The sequence below is a fragment of the Macrobrachium nipponense genome, chromosome 46 (assembly GCF_015104395.2).
Source record: "Macrobrachium nipponense isolate FS-2020 chromosome 46, ASM1510439v2, whole genome shotgun sequence".
In the NCBI taxonomy this organism is placed as follows: domain Eukaryota; kingdom Metazoa; phylum Arthropoda; class Malacostraca; order Decapoda; family Palaemonidae; genus Macrobrachium; species Macrobrachium nipponense.
Window position 1 is genome coordinate 20,841,014 of NC_061106.1, and position 13,176 is coordinate 20,854,189.

A 13,176-nucleotide genomic window follows, 5' to 3' on the forward strand; every position below is an offset into this window, starting at 1 on the left:
ACTTTCTAATTTTGTAATATAACAAAAACGTAAAATGTCATTAATATAATAGTGGTTAGGCTCTAGGTAAAAAAAATGATTAGCTACGGTAGCGATGGATCTCGTATATATCAATAGATAAGATAAATTCAGCCATTACTCCGTTAGGTATTATGTTTCAAAAAAATGTTTAGTGGTGAATGAAAAGACCTGATCCAAGAAACTGACTAGAATTTCATTCATAGAAAAGATGATGAGCAAAATATGAATAAATTATCATTTATGGTTCTGCTCTTGATCTTACAACATCTCGTTGCTTGCATTTTCCACGCGTTTACTTTGGTTGCGAAATGACCTTTAATCTGGAATCCCAAAGTGATCAAAACTTGGCAAATGTTTCATCCTTCTGAACGTAGATGAATTTCCTCCGCAGTTACTGGCGTCAGTAGTTTTCTCGGGTTCGTCCTCAGTATGTGATGAATGGCTTTCAAATTTAGCTGAATTGCATACCAATCTGAAGGGTACGGTCTAAAGAACAGTCTGGGGACGAGGGAGGGGGGAGAGCGGAGGGTGTAGGCGGACATAGGCAAATAGATAGGAGATCTTTTTCCACTCCGATAACCTAATTAGGAACTAAATTTTAATTATCACGGTACACTCCACACCTTGACGACCTAATTATCAAACGCACTGGAGGTACCCAAAATTGAAATCATGGATACAACCAAGGGAATCAAAAGCGAATCCCTTGTCATTTATATAACTCTTTCATTTGCACATCAGTAATCAAAGGCATAAATTCTTCACGAATGCTATGTGGGATTAATCATCGAAAGTATTTCGTCCTTCTCTACAAACAAAACTTTATTTAAATTCACTCTACCTTTTAGTGCGAAGGATATAAACGTTTCAAATATTATATAGCTAGATATGGAAATGTGAATTTGCCATCGTTCATATAATTTTTTCGTGCATTAGCGTATTTTTTTTTATCAGTGTCACACTCCAAGTAATGTTCAGTTTAACTTTTTAAGCATAAAACAATAAGCATTTTTTTATGCTTAAAGATTTTTCCTGCACAATACCTTTCCAGTCGATAGCCTCAGTGTAGTCGACTAACAACAATGGTCCCAGTATAATGATCAAGACTAAAAGCGTACGATGGATTCTGCAAGATTTGTATCGATTAAATGTTTTACTACGCGCTACGCGCTAGTGAGGCGAGTATTGACCTCCTGAGTTATATATATATTATATATATATATATATATATATATATATATATATATATATATATATATATATATATATATATATATATATATATATATATATATATATATATATATATATATATATAATGTGTGTGTGTGTGTGTATATACATTATATTATATAATATATAATATTATATATATAGTATAATATATATATATATATATATATATATATATATATTATATATGTATATACATATATAATTAATATATAATATTATATATATATATATATATATTATATATACATATATACATATATTCATACACACACTATATACATTAGATATATATATATATAATATTATTAATATCATATTATATATATATATATATATATATATAATAATATATTGTATATATATATTATATAGATATCTATATATATATATATATATATATCTATATATATATATATACGAATATTCATGAACTCTAATGGAGCTTACTCGGGCAGTGAATGATCATCAGTGATAAGGATAAAACTATTTTCTTATCAAAGCGGCAAAAAAACTACCCACAATATTGTAATGCTAAATGCTCAGTAGTTAGGGTACCCAAAAAGGTAAAATAATTTAATCGAGTAGTTAAGAGGCGTGAATAATAGTAATAATAATAATTAAATTATTTATAATCGATGCAGTCCATAAAGAACTTTAGTTTTATTCACATATCGTGTGAATGATTATTAAAAATTCTCTTACAAATCTTGATAGCTTGTTTTGTTTGGAAGGAAACGCAATTATCCTCATCAGCCATCGCAGTGACTTGAAGATTTTCTTGAGAGATCACTGCTTTTCGCTTTCGATTACTGATTTTCAAAGGTTTTTTCTATGTGTTGCAAACTGTACTCACAATATTCCATCGATGACTAAAGATTAATGAAACAAGATTACTCTGTTCTTAAAACGGCTAAGATATTCGACGTTGGCTCCAGGTAACTCATCAAATTCTTTCATAGTATCGGACCTTCGTCGTGAAGGTATTGTTAAAGAAATAGAGAAAAAAATATACAAAGAAGAATGGCAATTTTTTTTAACTCATGGAAAATAAGGATAAGGATGAGAGACTTACTGAGTTAATCTCTCTCTTGGTTGGAGTAAATACAGGATTAAATAACCATATAGCTTTTTCACAGACCACTTTATTAACATAATCTTCTCTCTCTCTTCTCTCTCTCTCTCTCTCTCTCTCTCTCTCTCTCTCTTTTTTCCCCCCTCCCACCCTTTTAACTCGACGTTTGCAGAGAGATGATAAAGCAAATTACCAAGCTAAAACAGAGAGACAAATGAAGATCAAGTTAAATATGTACTATTTACCTTATCTTCAGCGCGAAAACTGACAAACAATCGCGAAATAAAGACATGAGGGTGAGGGAGGGGGAAGTTTACCTGAACCACGCCCACATCTCTCTCTCTCTCTCTCTCTCTCTCTCTCTCTCTCTCTCTCTCTCTCTCTCTCTAAAAAAGAAAAAAAACACTTATGAACACCATTTAATCATATATACGAAAATGAAGGGAGAATTATCGTAGCAGCTTTGTGGGTGTTAACAGTATTAGACGGATTTAATTTCTTGCGAGTTAAACATTTTCTTCACTCGATTTGCACGCAAAGAAAGAAATCAAATTATCAGAAACCACCCTTAGATGCTATTGGTCTTGGGAAAAATACATACATACATACATACCTAGTTCATTGTTGCGACTTTAGTGAAACAATGGCCTTTTAGCGGAGCATACCCCCTGCAATATTATCCTCTTAATGCTAAGCACAGAAAACTCCCACAACATAACGGTTTTATGCACCTACGGAAAATCTCATCAGTAAGATGACCTACGTCATCAAGATGAGGTGATCGTCCAGGCCTCATCACTGAGATGAATCAGTATTGCTTGAACACTCCCTTGTATTCTGCGCTTTTGATGGCAGATCGAGGAAAGTATCGGTAAGAGGGATGCAAATTATTACGAGAGCTCAAAAGAATGTGAAGATATACTACGTAAGATCCAAGATGAACGAGTCTTGCTCATTTAGGGTGAGCAAATTTTCCGACTAGGTACAGATTAAATTCTCGAGCAAAATAGGACTTCTGATTCTATTAACCTGATTTGGACATGCTGATGACTACCTACAATGAAATTACTTATTGTCGATAATGAGGTTCTTCCTGGATGATCATTATTATGACTTCGGTGAGCTGCTGTTTTTCTCTGAATTTCTTAATAAGAGTGAATTCACTTTTCTGCTTCGCACTGGGAAACATAATTCCATCAAATACTCTAGGAAACATTTTTGAGATTTAATATCATGAAAATCCTTTAATGCTACGTAATAAGGGTGCCTAACCGACAAAATATCTGTGTATGATACTGATGTCCTGGGGAGTATGTGAAAATTAAGAGTATGGTGAATAATCAACACAGCCAAAGATATTAATACGTGTTTAAGGTTATGACAGGGCCAGGATTAATCCGTTGGAATAAAACTGGGATATCTGTAAAACTGTAAAAGTAAGTACCAGTTCTACTGAATTATAAAAATAGTGATTAAATCACATTTAAGACTGAAAATTTCTAGGATATGCCTAGATTTATCCGTATTGCTTAATCAGTCAGAATAAATATTCTCTATAGTGGATTATCTAGCATTTGAACAATGGGGGAAAATTTGTATTAATATGTTGTATATTGCTGGTCAATATAATTTACAAATGAAATTCTAATTTCAACATATATCGGAAATCCATACTATAATGTGGCTTTGATATTTGTCTTGTACATACAGGAAATAATGAAAATATATCTCATCTCTGAGGTGGATAGAGACCAAAAGAAGAACAGACACTTGAAACAAAAGCTATCAAAATTAAAAGGGCTCGATTAGATAAGTTACAACAAATATTCAGTCAGGTATCACCAAGATTAATCCAATTCTTGAGGGGCTAACCCTTCGTGGATAAATCAATTCTGTTGATGAAGGGACTGAAATGAATCTGTGGATTCCTGGTATCCTAGTACCAGAATCTACACTCCAAATTAACAGCCATCTTCACCGGGCAAGAGGGCAAACTAACTTTGGTGCTAGACGATAATTTAGGATTCATCGAATCTTAGCTATATTTATGACAGAACTATGGAATCACAAAAATCCAGAGTGAAAAAGATCGCTCGCTTCTTGTTAAACCGATTATAAAGGCCCTCAAAAGATTATATCATTTCAGATACGAGATAAAATTCTAACTACTCCTTTGATCTGTCAAAATTTTGACGTTTATCGTAGTGAGTTCCTCTTAAATTCCGATGGTTTTTGAAAGGAGTAATATCCTAGACGATTTCATGTCACTTATGTAAAATTATTAGAAAATATTCTTTATGCGTACCAGCGATTGTTTAAAACAAAATATTGTTTAAAATATGATTGTTTAAAATATTGTTTTCACATTGTAAAGAAAACATTATTTCATCTACAGTATAGTTTTGATGAAAATATGGCATTCGAGAAAAATGAAAAAGTGCTGTATACAGTAATAAAAATAAACTGAAAATATCTACTACTAAATTTTGTCAAATACATAAAAGCTGTAGGAAACAAACAAGAGAGCTTAATTAATAGACCGAGTGTGTCAAAGAGTTATCTAAACATTACAGATAGTTCAGTAATAGCATTCCCACACAAGGTTTTATATTAACGAATATCATCCTTCCAGAAAAATGATTTTAGAGAGACCAAATGGAATCTTCAAAAAAGAATAAAAAAAACTGAAAAAGACACAGCTCAATCTCTGTGCGTCTCTGTCTTCTATGAAGACGCTTTATCCACAATGGAAGCAATTCTATATTTTGAGTGATCTCTGTCTACTGACGATTAACATAGTATCCGTCGTTACAATAAAATATATCCTGGTTCTTTATTCTATTTCATTGTTAGTTGTTCTTAGGAATATTTTTTTTCGTCTCAGCTCTATCTGCTTGGTGAAAACAGATTCGGTTTAAACATTTTATCGTACATCGTGTGGAGACATTCACAGAAGCATATAATTTTGATTTCACAACGCTATCTCTCTTTCTTTTGCATGCCATGCCTTTCTAGCTATGCACTCTCTTCATCAGTTTTTATACATACGTACATACATATGTATGTACACACACACATTTATATATATAATTATATTATATATATACATATATATATATATATATACTATATATATACATATATATATATATATATATCTATATAATATACATATATATTATATATATATATATATATCTAATAAAAGGAGCCCATAAAAAAAACACCAAAATGTAGAGAGTAAAAGTACTATATTTCAGAGACTGGCTGTCTCTCCCTTCAGGTATATGAATGAGAAAAGTTTACAGAAAAGGTGGTATTTATACCAAGAGATTCGTCCACAAGTAAGCCAATTTAGGTCTCCCCCGCTGATAATCTTCCTTTAATCTTCTTAAGCGTTGGTTGAATGAACACTGCGTCGACGATGTCCGATGTCCAATTCCCTTTTGAGATGTTCATTACCTGCTTCTCTTTTATTAAGGCCGATTCCATCATTTGACCTTTGTACCGGCAGTTGCTGCTATAAATTACACGTGACATATTCCAGTTTATTCTATGGTTATGTTCATTTATATGGTTGAAAATAGCCGAGTTCTGTTGTCCATACCTAACTGACCGTTTGTGTTGTATTAATCTCTGGGGAAGTGATTTACCTGTAAATCCGATGTAAGATTGGTCACAGTCCTGGCATGGGATCTCATATACCCCAGAGTTCTTTGGGCGATGTCTTTTGTTGGACGTTAATCAGGATTTGGCTAAGGTATTTGGGTAGGTGAATGCAAAAGGGTTGGATTTCCCAAGGGTGTGAGTTACTCTCTTAATCGTCTCCAGGTGGGGAATTTTTTATTTTATTGTTGGGTGTGTCTCTGGTCTTGTCTTTAGGGAGGGGGTCGGTAGAAAATTACGTTTGCTTTTTGAATTGCTTTCTCATTATATGGTCAGGATACTTTAAAGATGAAAGTTGCTTGCGAATTAGTTCAAATTCTTTTTCCAGGAAATCTGGGGAACAAATTCGTAAGGCTCTTAAAAATAGGTTGCTAGCTACACCTATCTTGATATTATTGTCATGATAGCTAAAGTAGTGAATATATGAAAGTGAGAACGTTGGTTTTTCTGTATTGGTAAATTTGTATTCTGTCGTGTCTCTGATTATTAAAACATCAAGAAAAGGAATTTTGTTGTCTGTTTCCCATTCAACTTTAAATTTGATGCTGGGCACTAATGCGTTAATTTTGAGAGGAATTCATTAAAATTACCCCACTTATTATCCCAAAATGTTAGTATGTCATCCACGTATCTCATCCACAGCATGTTTTTGGGTTTTATTGCATTTATTACTGTAGTTTCAAAGTATTCCATGTACAGATTGGCTAAAATAGGACTTCAAGGACTACCCATACTACACCCGAATTTTTGCTTGTAGAATGATTCCCCGAATGAAAATACGTTATTAGATGCACATAATTCAATTAACTTTATTATTTTGTCAAGTGCCAAAGGGAAATGATCTGAATAGGGGGATAATTTTTCCCTTAAAAACTGAAGAACGTCCTGTACTGGTACTTTTGTGAATAGGGAGTCTACGTCCAGGCTTAAAAGTTTTTCATGTTGTGAAGTGGTATATGCTTCTCTGAATTTGTGACAAAAGTCTTCCGAATGTTTGATGTGGCCCTGGGAGAAAAAAGCCTAAAAAAAGGAGAAAGGAGGCCAGCTAACCATTTAGAAATTTTGTAATTGAAAGCTCCGGCGCATGACGATGGGTCTGAATGGAAGATGTCTTTGTGAGTTTTGGGAAGACCATAAAAGAAAAGTAGGGTAATTTAGGATTAATTACTTTAAATTTCTCTAATAGTTCAATACTCTTTTTGTCTTGGCCAATTAATCTTACTTTCCGAAAAAATTCTGTGGGAACGTTCTGGAGGGGATTTTTCGTCAGTTTTTTCGTAAGTATTTGTGTCGCAAGGAGTGGGTTGATTTTGTCGAGGTAGAAGTCTTTTGTCCATTATTACAATTTTGCCGTCTTTGTCGGATCTACTTATTACATCTAACTTTTTTAGCGAGTGGATGGCTATCATGAATATGCGGGGAAACAGGATAATTTCTTATGAAGGTCAGTTAAAGCATTTAGTAACACTCCTTTTAAACATATCTCTTCACGGCTGTAGTTTTTTGTCAGATATGAATTTACAAAAGCCACTATGAAGTCTAGGTTGTTTTTGCGGTCTGGCATAATGGCAAAGGATAAGCCTAAATTTAAAACTAAATGTTATTTACAGAGGGGGTGGGGGTGTTGGATAGTTTTAAAACTTTGTCTTGTTGTTCAAGATTATTCCATGCGCTATTATCTATTATTGTTATTTAACTTGCGTAAAGTCTGTTGGAATGAGTCACGCTATTATAGGCAGCAATGTCGGAATAGAATGAAATCAGATACCTGTATACGTGGTCCGTAGTGGAGGAGGCGAAGATTAGATTGAGTTCCATATATCACTCTGCGTAGCGAGATGTCGTTTCGTCGTATTGGTGATTCTTTCTTCCAGGAAAATCTTGTGTGATAGAGGGAAGGGGTTTGATTGCAGAGTCAAACCCCTTCCCTCTATCACACAAGATTTTCCTGGAAGAAAGAATCACCAATACGAGAAACGACATCTTCGTGCTACGCAGAGTGATATATGGAACTCAATCTAATCTTCGCCTCCTCACTACGGACCACGTATACAGGTATCTGATTTCATTCTGTTCGACATTGCTGCCTATAATAGCGTGACTCATTCCAACAGACTTTTACGCAAGTTAAATAACCTAATAGATAATAGCGCATGGAATAATCTTGAAACAACAAGACAAAGTTTTAAACTTATCAACACCCCCCTTACTGTAAATCACATTTAGTTTTAAATTTAGGCTTATCCTTTGCCCTTATACCAGACCGCAAAAACAACCTAGACTTCATTGTGGCTTTTGATAAATTCATATCTGACAAAAACTACAGCCGTGAAGAGATTATGTTTTTAAAAGGAGTGTTACTAAATGCTTTAAAACTGACCTTCATAAGAAATATCCTGTTCCCCGCAGATTCATGATAGCCATCCACTCGCTAAAAAGTTAGATGTATAATAAGTAGATCCGACAAAGACAGCAAAATTGTAATAATGGACAAAGACTTCTACCTCGACAAAATCAACCAGCTCCTTAGCGACACAAATACTTACGAAAAACTGACGAAAAATCCCCTCCAGAACGTTCCCACAGAATTTTTTCGGAAAGTAAGATTAATTGGCCAAGACAAAAAGAGTATTGAACTATTAGAGAAATTTAAAGTAATTAATCCTAAATTACCTACTTTTATGGTCTTCCCAAAATTCACAAAGACAATCTTCCATTCAGACCCATCATTTCATGCGCCGGAGCTTTCAATTACAAAATTTCTAAATGGTTATTGCTGGCCTCCTTTCTCCTTTTTTAGGCACTTTTCTCCCAGCCACATCAAACATTCGGAAGACTTTTGTCACAAATTCAGAGAAGCACATATACCACTTCACAACATAAAACTTTTAAGCCTGGACGTATACTCCCTATTCACAAAAGTACCAGTACAGGACGTTCTTCAGTTTTTAAGGGAAAAATTATCCCCCTATTCAGATCATTTCCCTTTGGCACTTGACAAAATAATAAAGTTATGTTGAATTATGTTGCATCTAATAACGTATTTTCATTCGGGGAATCATTCTACAAGCAAAAACGTTCGGTGTAGTAGGGTAGTCCTTTTAAGTCCTATTTTAGCCAATCTGTACATGGGAATACTTTGAAAACTACAGTAATAATGCAATAAAACCCAAAAACATGCTGTGGATGAGATACGTGGATGACATACTAACATTTTGGATAATAAGTGGGGTAATTTTAATGAATTCCTCTCAAAATTAAACGCATTAGTGCCAGCATCAAATTTAAAGTTGAATGGGAAACAGACAACAAAATTCCTTTTCTTGATGTTTTAATAATCAGAGACCGACAGAATACAAATTTACCATATACAGAAAACCAACGTTCTCACTTTCATATATTCACTACTTTAGCTATCATGACAATAATATCAAGATAGGTGTAGCTAGCAACCTATTTTTAAGAGCCTTACGAATTTGTTCCCCAGATTTCCTGGAAAAAGAATTTGAACTAATTCGCAAGCAACTTTCATCTTTAAAGTATCCTGACCATATAATTGAAGGAAAGCAATCAAAAAGCAAACGTAATTTTCTACCGACCCCCTAAAGACAAGACCAGAGACACACCCAACAATAAAATAAAAATTCCCCACCTGGAGACGATTAATTAGAGAGTAACTCACACCCTTGGGAAATCCAACCCTTTTGCATTCACCTACCCAAATACCTTAGCCAAATCCCTGATTAACGTCCAACAAAAGACATCGCCCAAAGACTCTGGGTATATGAGATCCCATGCCAGGACTGTGACCAATCTTACATCGGATTTACAGGTAAATCACTTCCCCAGAGATTAATACAACACAAACGTTTCTGGTCAGTTAGGTATGGACAACAGAACTCGGCTATTTTCAACCATATAAATGAACATAACCATAGAATAAACTGGAATATGTCAAGTGTAATTTATAGCAGCAACTGCCGGTACAAGAGTCAAATGATGGAATCGGCCTTAATAAAAGAGAGGCAGGTAATGAACATCTCAAAAGGGAATTGGACATCGGACATCGTCGACGCAGTGTTCATTCAACAACGCTTTAAGAAGATTAAAGGAAGATTATTTCAGCGGGGAGACCTAAATTGGCTTACTCTTGTGGACGAATCTCTTGGTATAAATACCACCTTTTCTGTAACTTTTCTCATTCATATACCTGAAGAGAGAGACAGCAGTCTCTGAAATATAGTACTTTTCTCTCTACATTTTGGTGTGTTTTTATGGGCTCCTTTTATTAGATGGAATTCTGGTTGTTCAGAACATTTTTACCAAGTCCATATATATATATATTATATATATATATATATATATATATATATCTATATATAATATATATATTTCCAGAACAAACGAGTCGTAAAGGATATTTCGATATTAATTTTTTTAGCTTTTTAATCTTGGTACAGCTTTAATTTTTTTAAATAATAAATAATAATGTCGACAATCTAGGTAGTAAGAAATATGCACATATCCAAACATCAGTAATTCCACACATGAACATCCACACTTCATTTATAGATAGGTATACACGGGAGTTATTAAATATATATATATATATATATATATATATATATATATATATATATATATATATTTATATATATATATATATATATACACACATATATTATATATATTATAAATATTATATATATATATATATATATATATATATATATGTATGTTATATATATATGATATATTATATATAATAATACATACATATTTATATATATATATAATATATATATATAGTATATATATATATATGTAAAACTCACGTACATAACTATGGATAAATGAATGTGTAGATGTTTATTTGTGGAATTATTGAGACGTTTGGATATGTGCATATTTTCTTACAAGCTAAATTGTTGACATTTATATTTATCATTGTTTTAAAAATTAAAGTTGTACCCTGATTAAAATGCTAAAAAGAATTAATATCGAAATATCCTTTAGAAATCGCTTGTACCTGAAATAAAATCGTGAAGAAATTCACTCAAATAAAAGCTTTCGTTATTAATATATCAATAAACAGCAAGAAATTTCCTTTCCATTATCCTTTATTTTTCTGTCCCATTCCTCCAATATTCTCCAATATTCTCCAGTTGCAACGAAAAAGAAGATCTACGCAAATCAATTTCCAACAGATGGACAAAATCTAAATCATATTTGCCGATACAGCTGGGGCTTGTGAACGGAGAAAGAGAGAGAGAGAGGTAACCCTTTGTCATTGTCACTGGCAGATTTTATACCGTGGAATACACACACACACACGCAAACACAATTTTATATATATATATATACATATATATATATATATATATATATATATATATATATATATATGTATATCATTAGAGCTACAAATGTCCTTTAATATATAAATTCGCTCTACTCGGAATTGATATATTTTCATATATGTACCCGAAGGGAATTTTTTAGTTGATAATAATTTCGTCCTCCATGGATTCGAACCACCGTCCAAGTGGACGGGAACGAAATCAGGACAGACAATGACGCTATCCAATCAGCCAACAGAGACGCTATAAGTTTATATCGATTCTGACCTTACAAATCACCCTCGAACTCGGTGGGTTTTTTCGTAATTAGAATCGATATGAAACCCTCCCCGTCTACCATGGTCAGCCAATTCGAGCGGTTGACCCACGTAGCCTTTGTTATGAATAATTATCACATCGAACCGTGATTCATTTATATATCATTCGAGCTACAAATGTCCTTTAATATCTAAATTCGCTACCTCGGAATTGATATATTTTCATATATGTACCGAAGGGGAATTTTTTAGTTGATAATAATTTCGTCCCCCCATGTAGCTCGAAGGATATATAAATGAATCACGGTTCGATGTGATAATTATTCATAACAAAGGCTACAAGTGGGTCAACGCTCGAATTGGGTAACATGGTAGACGGGGTTTCATATCGATTCTAATTACGAAAAACACCGAGTTCGAGGGTGATTTGTAAGGTCAGAATCGATATAAACTTATAGTCTCTCTGTTGGCTGAATGGATAGCGTCACTGTCTGTCCTGATTTTGTTCCCGTCCACTTGGACAGTGGTTCGATCCCAAGGGGGGACGAAATTATTATCAACTAAAAAATTCCCCTTCGGTACATATATGAAGATATATCAATTCCGAGGTAGAGCGAATTTAGATATTAAAGGACATTTGTCGCTCGAATGATATATAAATGAATCACGGTTCGATGTGATAATTATTCATATATATATATATATATATATATATATATATATATATATATATATATATTTAGTGTGTGTGTCTATACCCTGAACACCTTATGCTTTTGAGAAGTCAATATACCTATCCTAAGCAAAAGATCTTCCTACCAGAAAAATCCCTACTGCGTTTTCGTTCTACTGTTGGAGAGCGGTTTTGTGATAGCTCAAGTTCTGTTACGAACACCACCGCTTTACTAGCACAGGGAAACAGTAACATTAAATTGGTTGTAGACCAAAATAGTAAAAGATCTGCTAAAAGAAAATTGTGATTCACTTTCTACTAATAATTGCGTTTGCACTCAATCCTTATCCACAGTTCCAAATGAATTCTCAAAATTTACAAATAAAGATAGTTGTAACAGTCTAATAGCTACATATTTCATTCCTATTCTGGGTCTTATAACCATATCATGATTCATTATTTGTTTTGAGTGTAAAATTACGTCTCTGTTTAAATGAAGTTCGTATGATGTTGAGAATACAGTTAACTATGGGGATCAGGCTAATAAATCCTAAACATATAATATAAATATTTTAGCATTCAAGTTTTATAAAAACGAATAACCCATTTAATAAAAAAATCTTAAAGCCAATTTCATTTTTTCAGATGCACTTTTTCCGTGTGAAATAATGTACAGAAAACGCCTAACAAGAGAAGACTAAAAAGTTGCTGGACTATAGTTCTGGAAGGTAATAATTAAACGATAGTGTCTGTCGGCCGTGACCATTAGGAAATTACATGACGTTCATAGATTTCAATCTGTAACATGAGAAACAAATGGAGAGGATAAGAACGTAGAGTAATCACTGGGTGTGGTCAACAACGGTTTTTTTTTTTTTTTGGACTATTTGG